The sequence below is a fragment of the Pteropus vampyrus genome, unplaced genomic scaffold (assembly GCF_000151845.1).
Source record: "Pteropus vampyrus isolate Shadow unplaced genomic scaffold, Pvam_2.0 Scaffold92, whole genome shotgun sequence".
Lineage (NCBI taxonomy): Eukaryota > Metazoa > Chordata > Mammalia > Chiroptera > Pteropodidae > Pteropus > Pteropus vampyrus.
In genome coordinates this window covers 2330035-2336871 of record NW_011888873.1, presented here as the reverse complement: position 1 = coordinate 2336871, position 6837 = coordinate 2330035, and positions in this window count along the sequence as shown.

Below are 6837 nucleotides of genomic sequence, written 5' to 3'. Positions count from 1 at the left end.
CATTGTATAATACATCATCTGTATATTGAGTTGTGTATTCACCACTTAAAATCAGGTCTCCTTTCGTCACCGCATATTTTACCCCCTTTACCCTCCTCTTTCTCCCTCCGATCCCCCTTTCCCTCTGATAACTACTATACTGTTGTCTGTGTCCGTGAGTTTTTGATATTTATTTGTCTTATTTGTTCATTTGTTGTTTGAGTTTTATATCCCACATATGAGTGGGACCATATGGTTCCTGATTTTTTCCATCTGACTTATTTGGTTTAGCATGACATTCTCAAGATCCATCCATGCTGTTGTAAAGGCAATATTTCATCTTTTCTTATGACTGAGTAGTATTCCATTATATAAATATATCTCAAATCTTCTTTATGCAATCATCTATGGAAAGACAGTTTGGTTGTTTCCGTGTCTTGGCCGCTATGAATAATGCTGTGATGAACATAGGGTACATATATCTTTATGAATAAATGTTTTCAAAGTTTTCGGACAGATGCCAGAAGAAGGTTGCTGGGTTATATGGTAATTCTATTCTTAATTTTCTGAGGAACCTCCATACTGTTTTCTGTAGTGGCTGTACCAATTTACATTCCCACCAGCAGTGTATGAGGCTTTCTTTTTCTTCACAACCTCTCCAACACTTATGTCTTGTCTTGTTGATGATAGCCATTCTAACAGGTGTGAGGTGGTATTTCATTGTGGTTTTGATTTGCATTTCTCTAACAGCTAATGAAGTTGAGCATCTTTTTATATATCTGTTGGCTATTTGTATGTCTTCTTGGGAGAAGTGTCTGTTCAGGTCTTCTGCCCATTTTATAATTGGATTGTTTGTTTTTTTGCTGTTGAGTTGTATGAGTTCTTTATATATTTTGAATATTAACTCCTTATCAGAGGTGTCGTTTGCAAATATCTTCTTTTATTCCATTTACTGGTTTTCTGTCTCTATAGTTTTGCTTTTGAGACTGTGTTAGCCTGCTCTTGTTGCTATAACAAAACACTACACACTGTGTGGCTTAAATAGCAGACATTTATTTCTCATATTTGAAGCCAGGAAAGTCCAAAATCAAGGTTCCGGCAGATTTGGTTCCTTGTGGGAGCCCGCTTTCTGGCTTCTCACTGTGTCCTTCTGCCTTCTCACTGTGTCCTCACATAAAAGAGGAAGATAGAGAATTCTGGTCTCTCTTCTTATGAGGACACTAATCTCATCATGGAAGCCCCACCTTTATGACCTTAATCTAAACCTGATTTCCTCCCAAAGGCCCCACCTCCAACTACCATCTCATTTAGGGTTAAGGCTTCAACATGTGAATTTGGGGATGGGGGACACAAACAACAGTGATATAAGCAGAATCATATATTAAGAAGTCTTTTGAGTCTCAGCAAAATGTACTAGAGATTCAATGATGTTGTTGTGTGTATTAGCAGATTTTTTATTGCCAAGTAGTATACCAATTCTTAGATGTACTGCAATTTGCTCATGTATTCATCAGTTGAAGGAGATTTGGGTTGTTTCTGGTTTGGGGCAAAAATACATAAAGCTGCTATAGCCATTTGCATACAGGTGTTTGGGTGAAGATTAGCTTTCATTTCTCTTGGGTAAATACATAGGAGTGGGTTTGCTCTTTCATATTTAAAGTGTGTGTTTAACTTTATAAGAAATTGCCAAACTGTTTTCAGAGTGGCTGTACCATTTTGTATTCCAGCAGCAATGGATGAGAGTACTAGTTCATCTGCATCCTTGACAGCACTTAGTGGTGTGACTTTTTTTTCCTAACTGTGTATATTGGTTCCCCATCACAGTTTTAATTTACATTTCCCTAATTACTACTAATGTTAAAAACTTTAATGTGCTTATTTGCTAATCACAACACTTTAGTGAAGTGTCTGTTCAAATGTTTTGTGCATTTTCATGGGCATTTTATGGAGTTTGTTGATTTCTTATTATTGAGTTTTGAGAATTCTTTATAAATTCAATATCAATCTTTTATCAGATATGTGTTTTGTAAATATTCTCACAGTATGTAGATTTGTTTTCATTTTCTTTAGAGTGTCTTTCAAAAAGCAGAACTTTAAAATTTTGATAAAGTTCTAGTTACCAATTTATATTTAATGAACCATGCTTTTGGTGTCATAGCTAAGAAATCTCTACGTAACCAAGGTTAAAAGGCTTTTCTAATATCTCTAGAAACTTTATAGTTTTAGCTTTTTACATCGAGGTCTATAATCAATTCTGAGGATTACTTTTTTGTGTGGTATGAGGTGTGCGTCAAAGGTTTTGTTTTTATGTTTCTTTGTTTGCTTTTGCATTTAGATATCCAAATATTCCAGTACCATTTGTTGAAAAATCTGTACTTTGTCCATTGATTTGCCTTTTTTATTTTTGTTAAATATCAATTACCCACTTATATTAGGGTTTATTTCTGGACTCTCTTTTCTTTTCTTTTTTTTGGGGGGACTCTCTTTTCTGTTCCATTAATCTATTTGTCTATCTTTGTGCCAATACCACAGTCTTAAACAATGCAGCTTCATAATAAATCTTGAAATCAGACAGTCTAAGTTCTCCAATGTTGTCTTCTATTGCAAAATTGCTTTGGCTATTCTCATTCCCTTACTTTCCATATAAATTTTAGAATTAACTTACTGACTTCTACAAAAAAAAATTTGCTGGGACTTTGATTGAAATTGTGTTGAATCTATAGATCAATCTAGGGAAAGTTGACTCCTGATAATATTGAGTATTCGAATTAATGAAAAATAAATTCTGCCTGCGGACAATAGTTTTGGCCCATGCCTTTAAGTTCTGGCATACCTGTGATATTCCCATTTGATTGCTATCCCCACAGAGTTTGGAATCGCTTAGCCGGCCCTCACACTGTCATAAACCAACTCCTTGTAATCTGCTCCCCTTGTCTCCTCCCTTGCTTCGTCTTCCTTTCCCTCCTTGTCCTTCTCCCTTCCTTGAAATTGTGTATTTCACCATCTGTTTATTTTTTAATTTTCTTTAATTTATTTATCAATGTTTTATAATTTTCAGCATACAGATCTTCCACTTGTTTTGTTGGATTCACTCTTAAGCAGTTTATATTTTAATGTTATTGTCAATAATACTTAAAAAAAAACTCTTTAATATCCAATTGTTTGTTGCACGAATATATAGAAAATATTACTTTTTTCTTTTTAATGTTACCTTGCATTCATTGACTTTGCTTAACTCATTTATTATTTCTGGTAGATTTTTAAAGATTCTGTGGGATTTTTTTCTTCAATGCGAATTCTACTTTTTATTTAATTCACCCTCCCTCCACTTTTAAATACTTTTTTATTAAGATATAACTTATGCAGCATAGAGGGTGTATATATAGGCAACTGCTACACATATCAAGAACACTTCTATACCCAAAAGGCTCTCTATGCCTTCCTAGTTAGTATCTCAAAAGATACCACTCCTCTGACCTCTATTACCTTAGATTAGTTTGGCCTATGATTAAACTTCGTGGAATAAGTAACATATACTCTTATGAGTGTTGTTTATTCATACGACATGATATTTGTAAAGTTCTTTCAAGTAGTTACATGTAGCTGTAGTTCATTAGTTTTCTTTGCTGTGTAGTATCCCATTATATCAATATACAATAATATATTTTTCCATTCTACTCTTGATGGACATTTGGATTGCTTTTAGTTTTTGTTGATTTCGAATACAGCTATAAACATCCTTCTATTTATCTATTGATAAATAGAAGAACTCATTTCTATTGGATAAATACTCAATAATGAAATTGCTGAATGGTAGTGTATATATATAATGCCACTTTAAATTCAGTTCCTATCTTCCTGTTCTTGTTTTCAATTTTACTTATATTCTTGCTAACTTTCAACCAGTTCTTATCTAGACCCACAGTTTTGTTTCAGAGCTTAATCCATGTGTAGGTGACCAACTTTTTGTGCAAATTATTTTCATACGCTTGGAATTAAGTGGAAAATTCCTCACAGATTTTAACAAAATGGCAATGGGTTATGTTTTGTTCCTAAGGTAACAGCGATTTTTTTTAATCTTCCTGTAAACTTTCATTAGTATTGTAATAGGACATTTGGGAGATGGATAACTGAATCATCTTAAACCAGAAATCAAATTTTGTCTTCTTTTGCCTGTCCTGTAAATGTTTATCCCTCCTAGTATTTTCTCCTTGGCTTTCTTCTCTTGTTCCACTTTACTCTCCCCCTGGATAATCTCAACCACTGCCTTGGATTTTGCTAACTGCTGTAGAATGTTGCTCAGTAGTTTCAACCCTGATTTTCTTGCTTGTATGTCTACCTGCCCTTAGAACACTTACCGCCACATTTCTATGAGTTTGCTCCACTTGTTCAGCTTATCAGACCAACGTTATTATTATCACCCCTGTGTTTTTCTCTATGATTGACCTCATTCATTAAAACCAGTTATCCAGGCCATTAATACAGGAAATGTTCTAAACTTCTCTCCTTCACAATTTATATTCATTAAGTGCTATGAATTCCACTGCTTAAATAGTTCTTGATATTCTCCTTCACTTTTCATTTTTCCGCTATCATTGCCTTAACTCAGAACTTTGCCTGTACTACTTCGCTAACCCACTCACTGGCTTCTCTGCTTTAAATCAGCTCAAATCCTCAACAACATCCCTGCCCAAGTGTGTCTCTATCCTGCCTGTGTCTCCAATTACTTCTTCTACTTGTCCCTACCACATTCTCCATGTCCCAGTTGCATTGAGCAATTAGGAGTTCTTCGGACAAATTATCTTTCATGTCATATGACACATTCCATATCATTGTACATGCTGGCCCCTTTGCCTGAATGTCTCCCTCCCCCTTCCCTCTGCCCTCCCATTCAGCCATTCCATTATCATCAGATAAATTCACATTCTTTCATGACTTCCTGGGGACTTGAGTTTTCTTCTTTTATGTTCCTGTTAAATTGTTTTTGATTTAAATATTTATGTGTGCTTTATCTTTATTAGCCTTGCAGGAGTCCTAACCAGTGCCTGATTCTAGTGCATGAAATTTAAGTTATAAATAGTGCTTCATATTATGTTTAGGTTTGGAAAACTATTAAATGTACATTAATTATTACTTGTATGCAAGAATCAGATAACTAGCCCTAGCATACAGCTTGAAAAACAAAAGCTTTTCTGGGTTTTATAACTTTTTGGAAAACAAAGATAGAGAAAGAAAAGAAAATGTATTTGATGTCATCATTTATACATTAAAGGAAAAATATTAGTCATGCATTTCATAAGCTAATACAACTTCTTATAAAAACATGTTTCATGACTCCAAACAATTCTCTTAAGTTTAGAGGTTGAAGATTACATTGCAGATGTAAATGTATTAATAATTCTTTATTTCTTTACACTAAATAAAAGAATATTATAAGAGAGAAAGCCTACTACTTAAATAGAACATAGTAATTTAATCTTATTGGGACTGAGCTTTAACCTCATTAATCAATTCCTGCCAGGGGAAGGGGAGGAATACATTCTGGTGAGGTGACCACCTGGGAACTCAAATCTACAATCAAGGAATATATCATTGGAGCTAAGGGATAAGATTATTATTCAGAAAATTTGGATTAAATCAAGGAGATTCAGAGAAGAAGGTGCTGGAATTTTTTGAAATTTAGATATAAACAAATATAGAGTTCAGTTTAGAGCCTTTGGCTTGTGGTTTTTATTTCTTCAATTATTTAATATTTGATTATCAGTAGTTTTCATATCCTGGATATTGTCTTTATAATACCAATTAGTTGCATTAATATATTGGTTAAGAAAATAACACTACACAGTAAATAACTAGTAGACACATTAAATAGTAATAGTTAAGTTTCCATTATCTGTACTAAAGGAAGGGAAGGCTGGGTTCAAATCATTGAGAACTGTTAATGCCTCTAGCTGGAGTATGAGAAAATTTTTGATGAAAAACTCCCATGGAGAAGCGATATTTCAGGTAAGGGGCCCTCTCCTGATGTTATGTAACAGATCAACACACTAATATGCTGAAAACCAACTCTTAAAAAAAAAAAAGCTCTAATTTGTAGCATTCGCCAATTTCACTGGTGTTATGGGTTGCAGTGTGTCCCCCCAAAATATATGTTAAAGTCCTAACTCTCAGTACCTCAGAATGTGACCTTATTTGGAAATATGGTCATTGTAGATATGATTAGTTAATATTAGGTCATATGGGAGGGAGTAGGGTTGGCACTTAATCCAATATTACTGGTGTCCTTATAAGAAGAGACCCAGAGACAGAGACACACAAGGAGAACGCCCATGACCACAGCAGAGGAGATTAGAGTGATGTGTCTACAAGCCAAAGAATGCCAAGGAGTGATGGCCACCACCAGAAGCTAGGAAGAGGCAAGGAAGAATTCTACCTAGAATCTTAGAGAGAACCTAGCCCTGTCGACACTTAGATTTCAGACTTCTAGCCTCCAGAACTGTAAGAGAATACAGTATATTTATATCATTGATATTATCTTTGTAATATCAATTAGTTGCAATGGGAGCTTTTCATTGTTATACTGGTTAAGAAAATAATACCGCATAATAAATAACTAATAAATATGTAACATAATAGTAAACTCTCAATTTAATGGTACTTTGTGGTATTCTGTTAAGGCAGCACTAGGAAATGAATACATATCTATCTGAATAATATCTATTCAAATCCTTTGCCCATTTTTTAAATTGTTTTTGTTGTTGTTTTTGTTGTTGAGTTTTAGGTGTTCTTTATATATTCTGGGTATTAATCCCTTATCAGATATATAATTTGCAAATAATTTCTTCCATTCCATGGGAT